The sequence below is a fragment of the Mastigoproctus giganteus genome, chromosome 11, assembly GCF_048544385.1.
Source record: "Mastigoproctus giganteus isolate SK-2022 chromosome 11, ASM4854438v1, whole genome shotgun sequence".
NCBI classification, from domain to species: domain Eukaryota; kingdom Metazoa; phylum Arthropoda; class Arachnida; order Uropygi; family Thelyphonidae; genus Mastigoproctus; species Mastigoproctus giganteus.
The window spans coordinates 120,125,416-120,134,922 of record NC_143585.1 but is presented as its reverse complement, the minus strand read 5'-3'; the positions used below and the strand labels follow the sequence as shown (position 1 = coordinate 120,134,922).

Here is a 9,507-nt window from a genome sequence, read left to right as displayed (position 1 = left end):
GTAGCTCTTATTCAGTGATGAAGCTTCCTTGTGATGTCACAATTTAATAATTTTAGGCAATTTATGTCAAATTTCTGGTCACCACTGAACAAGCAGGTGGCACTGCTGTAGTTCTTTTATCTCCTGGAAACATCCAAATGGCTGACTCGGTAGAATTACTGTGACCTTGAAAATACCAATAATGTTGGTATTTTCAATAATGTTGGTTGAAAATTGAAAAAAAATTTAACAATCATTAAATATTCAGCCAGTTGTAGTAAATTCAATATTTTGAAGTGAATAAATAATCAGACATTTCGGAAGTGTGTGAGCATTGGGATGTTGGATCTATACATATATATCCTCATTGATTTGTGTTGCTGACTTTTGGTATGTCTGGGGGAAGCTCAGTTGAAGGCTGGTAGCTGGATGAACACTATTGAACTGAAGTGGATAATAAGTAGTGAAATTCATGGGTTGTGAATATGAATATGAAGGTTGTACAACAGATCGGGTGTTTCTTATGTTGTGCAATACATTCATAACCCCTATTTGAAACTGTAGCATCTCGTCTACGTTTAACTGATATAGCAATGGAAGAATGCCTTTAAAAATGAAATGTGGCAGTTTTCTGAAGTCCCCAAATTCTTTATTATAATTCTTTCAATGTCATCTAGCTTCTGTTTCTTGTTACCTTTCACAGCTTATTGTTGTTTGTTTGTTTGTTATTTGGTTTTTAGGAGCATTAGCAACTAAGGCCATATTTCTCCGGGATATGCGGTGGTCATTCCCTGAATGACCTTTCCGCATCCTCCGTATTTGGTGGTGACGGGCTCGAACCCCGATCTAATCAAGAAGCGTGTGCTACGCACTGCTGCTCCTTCCCACCTGGCTACAGAGGCGCCTTCACAGCTTATGAAGTGCCGTGTTGTTCATTTGAATGTGAAGTACTTGCCAGTGTACCATCAATTTCTTTGATGCTATCTGGATTCACCAATGTAAAGCTGGACTCTGTTTCTCTTGGTACGACATTCTTTAAAAAGCCAAGCTGATCGTGATAAATATGTCTTCACAGCTTTTTTCCTAGCACCAGATGTTTTTTATTCCATGACTTATTTTTGTGATTTTATCCAGTTCTTTCACATTTGTCCACATCTTTATTACAAGTTTTCCTGAAATAGAAGAACGAATTATGATTTAGTTTAATGATGAGTTGAAAGAAGATAATTTTTATATTATATTTGAACTAAACGTACAACATCTATAAACTTAATAAACTTGTAATAATTTTTCTGCTGCAGATATTTAGCAAATGGAAATACCTTTGCAGATTTGCATTATTTCTACAGGATAGGAATATCTTCACTATCTGAAATCATGAAATCAGTGTACATATGGACAGTTTTTCAACAGGAAAGTATACTCGAACCTTCTTTAGAAGGATTGGAGCCAACTGCAGCAGGATTTGAGAAAAGAGCCAATTTCCCATATTGCATCAAAGCCATTGAGGGAAAACATATAAGGATCATAAAGCCCCAACATAGCGGTACGTTACATTTCAACCAGAGACTATTTTTACATTGTTTTTCTGGCAATAGCAGATTCCGAACACCGATTCACTCTTGTGGATATTGGGCATACAGAAAAGATTTCAATGCACTGTTTTCAAAAAAACCTCATTTTGGAAATGTCTTGACAAAAATTTATTATCTTTGCCACAGTCATTATCTTGTTGCAAAAATCCAAGTGTTCCTTATGTCTTTTTGCGAGACAAAGCATTTGGTCTAAATAAAAATTTAATGTGATTTGGTGGAAAACAACTAAGCATAAAAAAGAGTCTTCAATTACCATTTAAGCAGAGGAAGAAGGTATGTAGAATGTGCCTTTGGCATCTTGAGTAATAAATGGAGAATATTGTAAAGGCATGTTGTGTTCTACATAATTTTGCAAGAGAGAGGGATGGCTATAATTTTGAACACACAGACAATAATTGGGCTAGAAGACATGCTGTGTGAGCTGTTATCATAGCCAATGATATAAAAAATACATTTGCTGATTATTTTCCAACTGAAAACAGGTCTCTACCTTGGCAAATGTCTAGAATTTGACACTGCTGACTTTGAGGTCAATATGAAATATAATATTTTATAAATGAACACACTGTGTAAAAGCAATACAACATATATAGTAACTGCTGTTTGTAATGACATAAATATGTAATCTTGAAAAAACAAATTGTTCACTTACCAAACTTTTTTATTCTTTATCAATTATGAGCCTATCATGCAGTCCGCAGCACACTTCCCTCCAGGCAGCCACAGTTAAATTACAACTTTTGTAGTCTACGAGGCTTTTGTCCCGGAACACGGGCCTCTCTTCTATAAGGCATATCCGTTTTTCTATATCTATTTCAATATTTTCCGTTTCAAACAGTATAAAAAAAGATACAACATGTCCCTACTCGGAGTCAAGACAAACTAATTAGAAATATGCCTAGGCACAATGAGTTGTAATGATGGTGAAAATGTGTATAGATGTGAATCATCCACTGCTACCGTATACAGTCATGTCATTGGATGAACACAGCGAGGTGCCATGATGGCAGTTTCACTGTGACCGTGCTGTGTGAAAGGCTACATAAGAACTGCAGTGTGTAAAAGAGGCCTTAGAGCATTTTACATGGTGGTGGGCAACACAATATGAAGAAACAGGCTGTGCATGTTCCATGGGTAGCATGCCTGATATACATGCAGATTTTATTTACAAATCAACAATCAGCAAAATTTCTGACAAGTTCTGTGTCATACTACCTTGTAAAACCAATAGCAAAACATGAAATATTAGGCAGAAATGAAATATTCAGCACTGGCACCATCTAGGAATTCCAAAGTCTGTTTAGGTTCTGTTTATTCTCTTTAATTTTCCAGTACAGGTTGAACATCCCTAATTTGATCTGAAAAGCTCCAAAACCTGAGAGCACCGACATGACGCCACAAGTGAAATTTTCCACACCTGACCTCATGTAATGGGTTGCAGTTGAAACGCAGGCACACAACAGACAGTTTATTCGTGTCCCCAAGGGGAAAAATCCCCTCATATCTTTTCACACATGCCCAGATTCCCACACGCAAGCATGCCCACAAAGGATAATAAAAATTGCATGTGTGCATTCTGGAAGAGGCAACGGCAGGTTCCCCACGATGTCTCACATGGGGCCAAGACCTACATGCATTACTGGAGCACTGTGTTTTTTGCTTATTCTCTGCTCTGTGGTGTAAAGATACATATTGTTGAAAATGTCAAAAAGGACTGCAGATACCCCCTATGGGTAACAGTGATAAAAAGAGGAAGCATTTAGGTTTATCTATAGCACAGAAAATCAAGCTGTTGGAGAAACTGGACAGCGGCGCAAATGTGAAATTTCTTACAGAAGAGTATGGTATTGGAATGACAACCATATATGACCTGAAGAAACAGAAGGATAAACTGTTGAAGTTCTATGCTGAAAGTGATGAACAGGAGTTAATGAAAAATAAAAAAACACTGCATACAGCTAAAAATGAAGACCTCAATCGTGTATTGAAAGAGTAGATCTGTCAGCATTGCAGTGAACACATGCCACTTAATGGTATACTGATCATGAAACAAACAAAGATCTATCACAATGAACTGAAAATTGAAGGGAACTGTGAATATTCACAGGCTGGTTGCAGAAATTTAAGAAAAGACACAGCATTAAATTTTTAAATATTTGTGGTGATCTGCTGATCACAAAAGCAGGGGAGAAATTCACTGAAGAGTTTTCCAAGGTCATTGCTGATGAAAATCTGACCCAGAACAAGTCAATAATGCTGATGAAACATCACTGTTTTGGCATTATTGCCCCAGAAAGACACTGACTACAGCTGATGAGACAGCCCCTACTCATCAAGGATGAGTAGGGGCTTAAGGATGCCAAGGACAGAATAACTGTGCTGGGATGTGCTAATGCAGCAGGCATGCATAAGTGTAAACTTGCTGTGATAGGCAAAAGCTTGCATCCTCGCTGTTTTAAAGGAGTGAATTTCTTACCAGTGCATTATTATGCTAACAAAAAGGCATGGATCACCAGGGACATCTTTTCTGATTGGTTTCACAAACATTTTGTACCAGTGGCTCATGCTCACTGCAGGGAAGCTGGACTGGATGATGACTGCAAGATTTTGTTATTCCTTGACAACTGTTCTGCTCATCTTCCAGTTGAAATTCTCATCAAAAATAATGTTTATGCCATGTACTTTCCCCCAAATGTGACTTCATTAATTCAGCCATGTGACCAGGGTATCCTTTTATCAATGAAGAGTAAATATAAAACACTTTTTTGAACAGCATGCTAGCAGCAGTGAACAGAGGTGTGGGTGTGGGAGGTTTTCAAAAGGAGTTTAGCATGAAGGATGCTGTATATGCTTTTGCCAACGCTTGGAACACAGTGACTAAAGACACAGTAGTGCATGCCTGGCACAACCTCTGCCCTGCGACTATGTTCAGTGATGATGAAGAACAAGGTGGTGATGTTGAAGGATTCCATATGTCAAGTGAGAAAAAAGTGATGTCCGACCTTACATAGGCAAAAGTTGTGCTTGAAGTGGTGGAACCCATGTTTAGTCTCTAGCGCTAAGTTCCGGTCAACTCTTCCCTATCTCTTCCATCATGCAGTATGACTGATGACTTTTGAGGTTATGATGAACGTCGTGGCGAGATCCAATATTCCTTACATTTCGAGGGTACAGCTCTAAAACGGTGTTCACAGGCCGGCCACTAGTTAGTACACCGGACAGAACCTATTGGTAACTCTCTAGGAGGCTTCCGGATCAGCTAGTGTATAATCTTGCTACCTCTATTCTGCCAGATAGTGACTGGAGGGAGTCCGAGTAGTGTGTATGCAGGGAGCATTGTCGAGGCCACGTTATGTCAAGGATCTGGGTATATTCTTACCACATGTACGCCATATCCAAAAATTTCATTACTTCATACAGCATGTCCCACTTCTTTTTCTTACTATTGAATACACCATGAATTGTCAAACTAATAGAGCAAGCTTAGCTGCAAAAAGATCTAAACCTCCCAAGCACTTCCTAATTCATTTCACAAATATACGTGGTCTCAATTCTAATCTCAACGATGTCCATTTCCACGTGCAGTATGCCAAACCCCATATACTTTTTCTAACAGAATCTCAGTAATCAGTTGATTCAACTACTGCTCATCTCAGATGCCCAAATTATTCGCTGTATGATTCCTTTCGCCTCAAAGGTGGTACTTGTGCATATGTCTGTTCTGATATTCCCTGTTAGAGACTTGGCAATTTGGAATCTCCTCTCTTTGATCTTCTCTGGCTTAAAATCTGTCTACCTCATTGTGTCAAATTCATCTGTTGTCTCTACCGTTCTCCCAACTCCACTAATCACTTGGAGCTCTTTGACTTCCTCTCTTTGCAACTTGACTTTCTCCAGTCCAACTTTCCTAACAGTGAAGTAATTTTCCTTGGTGATTTTAATGTTCACAACTCCAGCTGGCTTCCGTTTTCTAGTCACACCAACACAGCAGGTCGAGATGCTGAGGCTTTTGCAATTACTAATGACCTAGCACAGATTGTTCATTTACCTACAAGAATACCGGACAATCCTAATCATACAGCCAATACGCTTGATCTTTTTCTCGCAAACAACCCTTCTAAGTACACGGTCGAAGTGAGAGGTCCTTTAGGCACTTCAGATCACAACTTGGTGACTGTCTCTTCTCCAATGGAACCTTTATCTCATGGCTATTCCCAACCACGTGTTGTTTGGCATTACAAGAATGCAAAATGGGATGACCTGCAAGACTTCTTTTCTTCTTTTCCTTGGTCGGATTACTGTTTCAAAACTTCTGATGTCAATGTTTGCTCAGATTGTGTCAGTGAAATTATTCTTGCAGGAATGGAATCCCTTATCCCACACTCCACTTTAAAATCTCGTCCTTTATCTAAACCTTGGTTTTCCAATAAATGTGCTAAGGCTGTCCAAGAGAAGAATGTTGCATATCGTAATTGGCTTGTTTCTAATTCTTCAGTTTCATTTTCTGCCTACACCAAAGCTCGCAACAATTGTAAAGCAGTTATTAATCAGTCCAAACTAGAGTTTGAACAGGCTAAAATTAGAAAACTTGCTTCTTGCCCTAATGGTAGCCGAGCATTCTGGTCTCTTGCCAAAGCTATTGGCCGCAACTTTTGCCCATCTTTGCTCCCACCTCTGTCCAAACCAGATGGTTCTGTTGCCACTTCAGCCAAGGATAAAGCTGACCTGCTAGCATCCCATTTTTCTTCCAGCTCATGTATTAATGATCTTGGTAAAACACCTCCCACCATTCCCAACAGGCTCCATTCAATGCCTCCTGTGGTCTTCCGTCAGAAGGATATTAGAAGGATTTTGATGAATCTTGATGCTAAGAAAGCTCCAGGTCCTGATGGTATTTCTCCACTTGTTCTCAAAACCTGTGCTCCTGAACTTACTCCTATTCTTTGCCGCCTTTTTTCACTTTCTTATTCCAAAGGTGTTTTTCCTTCTGCTTGGAAATTTGCTCATATCCAGCCAGTTCCTAAAAAGGGTGACAAATCCCTCCCATCCAATTATCGTCCCATTGCATTACTTCTACTCTTTCTAAAGTAATGGAGAAGTCAATTAACCGCCAACTCTTAAACTACCTAGAAACCTTCCTTCTGATCAACAATCGCCAGTATGGATTCCGTCAGTGTCGATCCACTGGTGATATTCTGGCTTATGTTACCCATTTATGGACTAATTCAATGGAAAGGTTCGGTGAAACACAAGTAGTTGCTCTTGATATTTCAAAGGCTTTTGTTCGTGTTTGGCATAAAGGTCGTCTAAACAAGCTTCCATCTTATGATTTCCCAACTGTTTTTAGTAATTGGTTATCTAATTTTCTCTCTGATCGCTCACTGAGGGTGATGGTAGATGGCTCTCTGTCTTCTAACTTCTCCACTAATGCCGGTGTCCCCCAAGGTTCAGTTCTTTTCCCAACTCTTTTCCTCTTGTATATCAATGACCTTCTTCCATTGACTGGAAATCCTATCCATAGTTTTGCTGATGATAAAGGTATTTGATAGCACATTGCATTCAACTTTCCATTTTGAGAAACCTTGTCCTGCTCAATCAGCTTCAACTTCTCGAAAATTTGCTACCAATTCCTTAAATGCCGATCTTCAGGTAATTCTCCAGTGGGGCAAAGACAACTTAGTTGATTTCAACCCTTCTAAAACTCAGTCTTGTCTTATATCTCGCAAAAAGGATTCTTCTGCTCCTATGCTTATCTTCAGTGACACTCCGATTTCTAGGCAAAATGATATGTCTCTTTTGGGGATTACCCTGACTTCTAATCTCTCTTGCACAAGCACATTACAAACATTGCTTCCTCTGCATCTAAAAAACTTGGTTTTCTCTTTCGCTCTCGGTGTTACTTTTCTTCCAAACAGCTGCTCACTGTATAAATCGCAAATCTGCCCTGCCATGGAATATTGTTCCCACATCTGGGGTGGTGCCCCCAAAACCTCTCTCAGGCTTCTTGATTCCATTCAGAAGAGGGCAGTTAGGTTAATTAATGATTCATCTCTAACAGAGTCTCTCCACTCGCTTTCTCATAGATGCACTGTTTCTGCTGCATGCCTCTTCTACAGATACTTCCACGGGCACTGTTCTTCTGAATTGGCTTCTATAATTCCTACTCTCTCTTTCAAAACAGTCCGAACACGTGCCGCCACTAGCCAACATCCATTTACTGTCCAACTTCAAACCCACAGAACCAACTTTTCATCTTCCTCATTTATTCATTCAACTGCCGTTTTCTGGAACAACCTTCCTTCATACGTGTTTCCTGAAAATTACAATCTACAGAAGTTCAAGTCCAATGTCAACAAATATCTTCTTTCGTGTTCTTAACCTCAAACCCAAGCACGGTACCAGGTACTATAGGTTCTGGTACCTCTCATGTTTGGGGTTCACATAAAAAAAAAAAAAAAAAAAATACACCTTCAGAGTCTGTCAGTAAGCTGGAACAAGTGGATATTGAAGAAGTTTTTAACACTGATAATGAGGCTCCAGTTGTTCATTCATTGACTGATGGTGAAATAGCTGAAATGGTTCTGAATCAAGGTGACCGTGATAATAGTGATGACGTTAACACTGCAGAAAAAGTGCCTACAGATGTCATGGTGAAAATGTGTGATGAGCTTATTGAAGGACTAGAGCAGCGTACATTCATAACAGAACAAGAAATCATGTCATTTTATAAAATCAAAAGTTGTAACAATGGTTTTGTCGTAGAAGAGACTTCTATGACAAAAACCATTGTTAATGAGGCAGATGACTCTGGAGGAAACATTTAAAAAAGCCATCCAGCAGAATGCCTCCTCATCCCTAGAGGACCCACTTCCTGGTCCCTCAACTGCTTCTGATGTTTCTTCTCACCTGAAAAAATAAAACACAGTGTACAGTAACCTTTTAATCAAAACACAGCATTGCAGGTGGAGACTGAAAGCCTGCCGTTGTTTGTTGTTGCTGTTGTTTAACAGCTGATACGGGTATTCTGGTGATGCTACTGTGCTGCTTGGTTACCCTGAACACATTATTTTTTCACTGTATTAATGGAATGTCATATTTTTTACTGTTAAGTATTTATGTGTAAATAAGTTTAAGAAAATGACTGCTTATCGGTAGCATATAAATTCAGAGTCAGGAATGATGGTGATGCCAAAAATCCACAGATTGTCCACATGGGTAGCTGAGACAGTGACACCTTTGCTTTCTGATGGTTCAAGGTACATAAACTTTGTTTCATGCACAAAATTATTAAAAATATTGTATAAAATTACCTTCAAGCTATGTGTATAAGGTGTATATGAAACAAATGAATTTCGTGTTTAGACTTGGTCCATCCCCAAGATATCTCATTATGTATAGGTAGTTCCGGACTTAATGAGTTCACTCGTTCCTATCGCGTGCTCGTAAAGCAGGAATTTAATTCCCATATACAATATTAAAAATAGGGGTTACGTTCTTAACAATGAAATTAGTTAGCTAATTAGTTTGTTTAAACAATGATTGATTTATCCAAAGAAATGAAAATGTAGCCTGTAAAATCAAGCAATTATAATAATAAAGAAATTATTCATGACTTATAAATGTTAAAGAATGCTTATTCTTCATCGTCATCGACTAAATTCACACTCGTTGATCACTCATTATTGGCTCGACACGCAGTTTGTTGCCCAAGGAGTTGTCTTCTTCAGAAATGCTTCAAGAAGCATTTGTTTCCAAGATAATCTCTTTTCTTTATAATCTCTTTTCTTTATAATTTCAATAGATGCATAATCATTTTTTAACGGAATGCACAAATTGCAACTAACATGATTTGCACGGAGTAGCAAGTTTATGAAGCTTTAAAAAAAAGGAATGAAGAGAAGATTCTGAAAATTTATTTATGTTTTTCATACAA

At 38.6% G+C, this 9,507-nt stretch overlaps 1 protein-coding gene across 1 annotated transcript in view; it reads right to left on the bottom strand.

Moving 5' to 3' along the window:
* Nucleotides 1-802: 802 nt before the first annotated feature.
* The window catches only part of LOC150078389 (torsin-1A-like), a 104,771-nt gene continuing 96,066 nt past the window's right edge, over nt 803-9,507 (bottom strand). The window contains exon 6 of the mRNA XM_090384726.1: nt 803-1,151. The gene's annotated coding sequence lies outside the window, so the exon portion shown is untranslated. The remainder of the gene's footprint in view (nt 1,152-9,507) is intronic.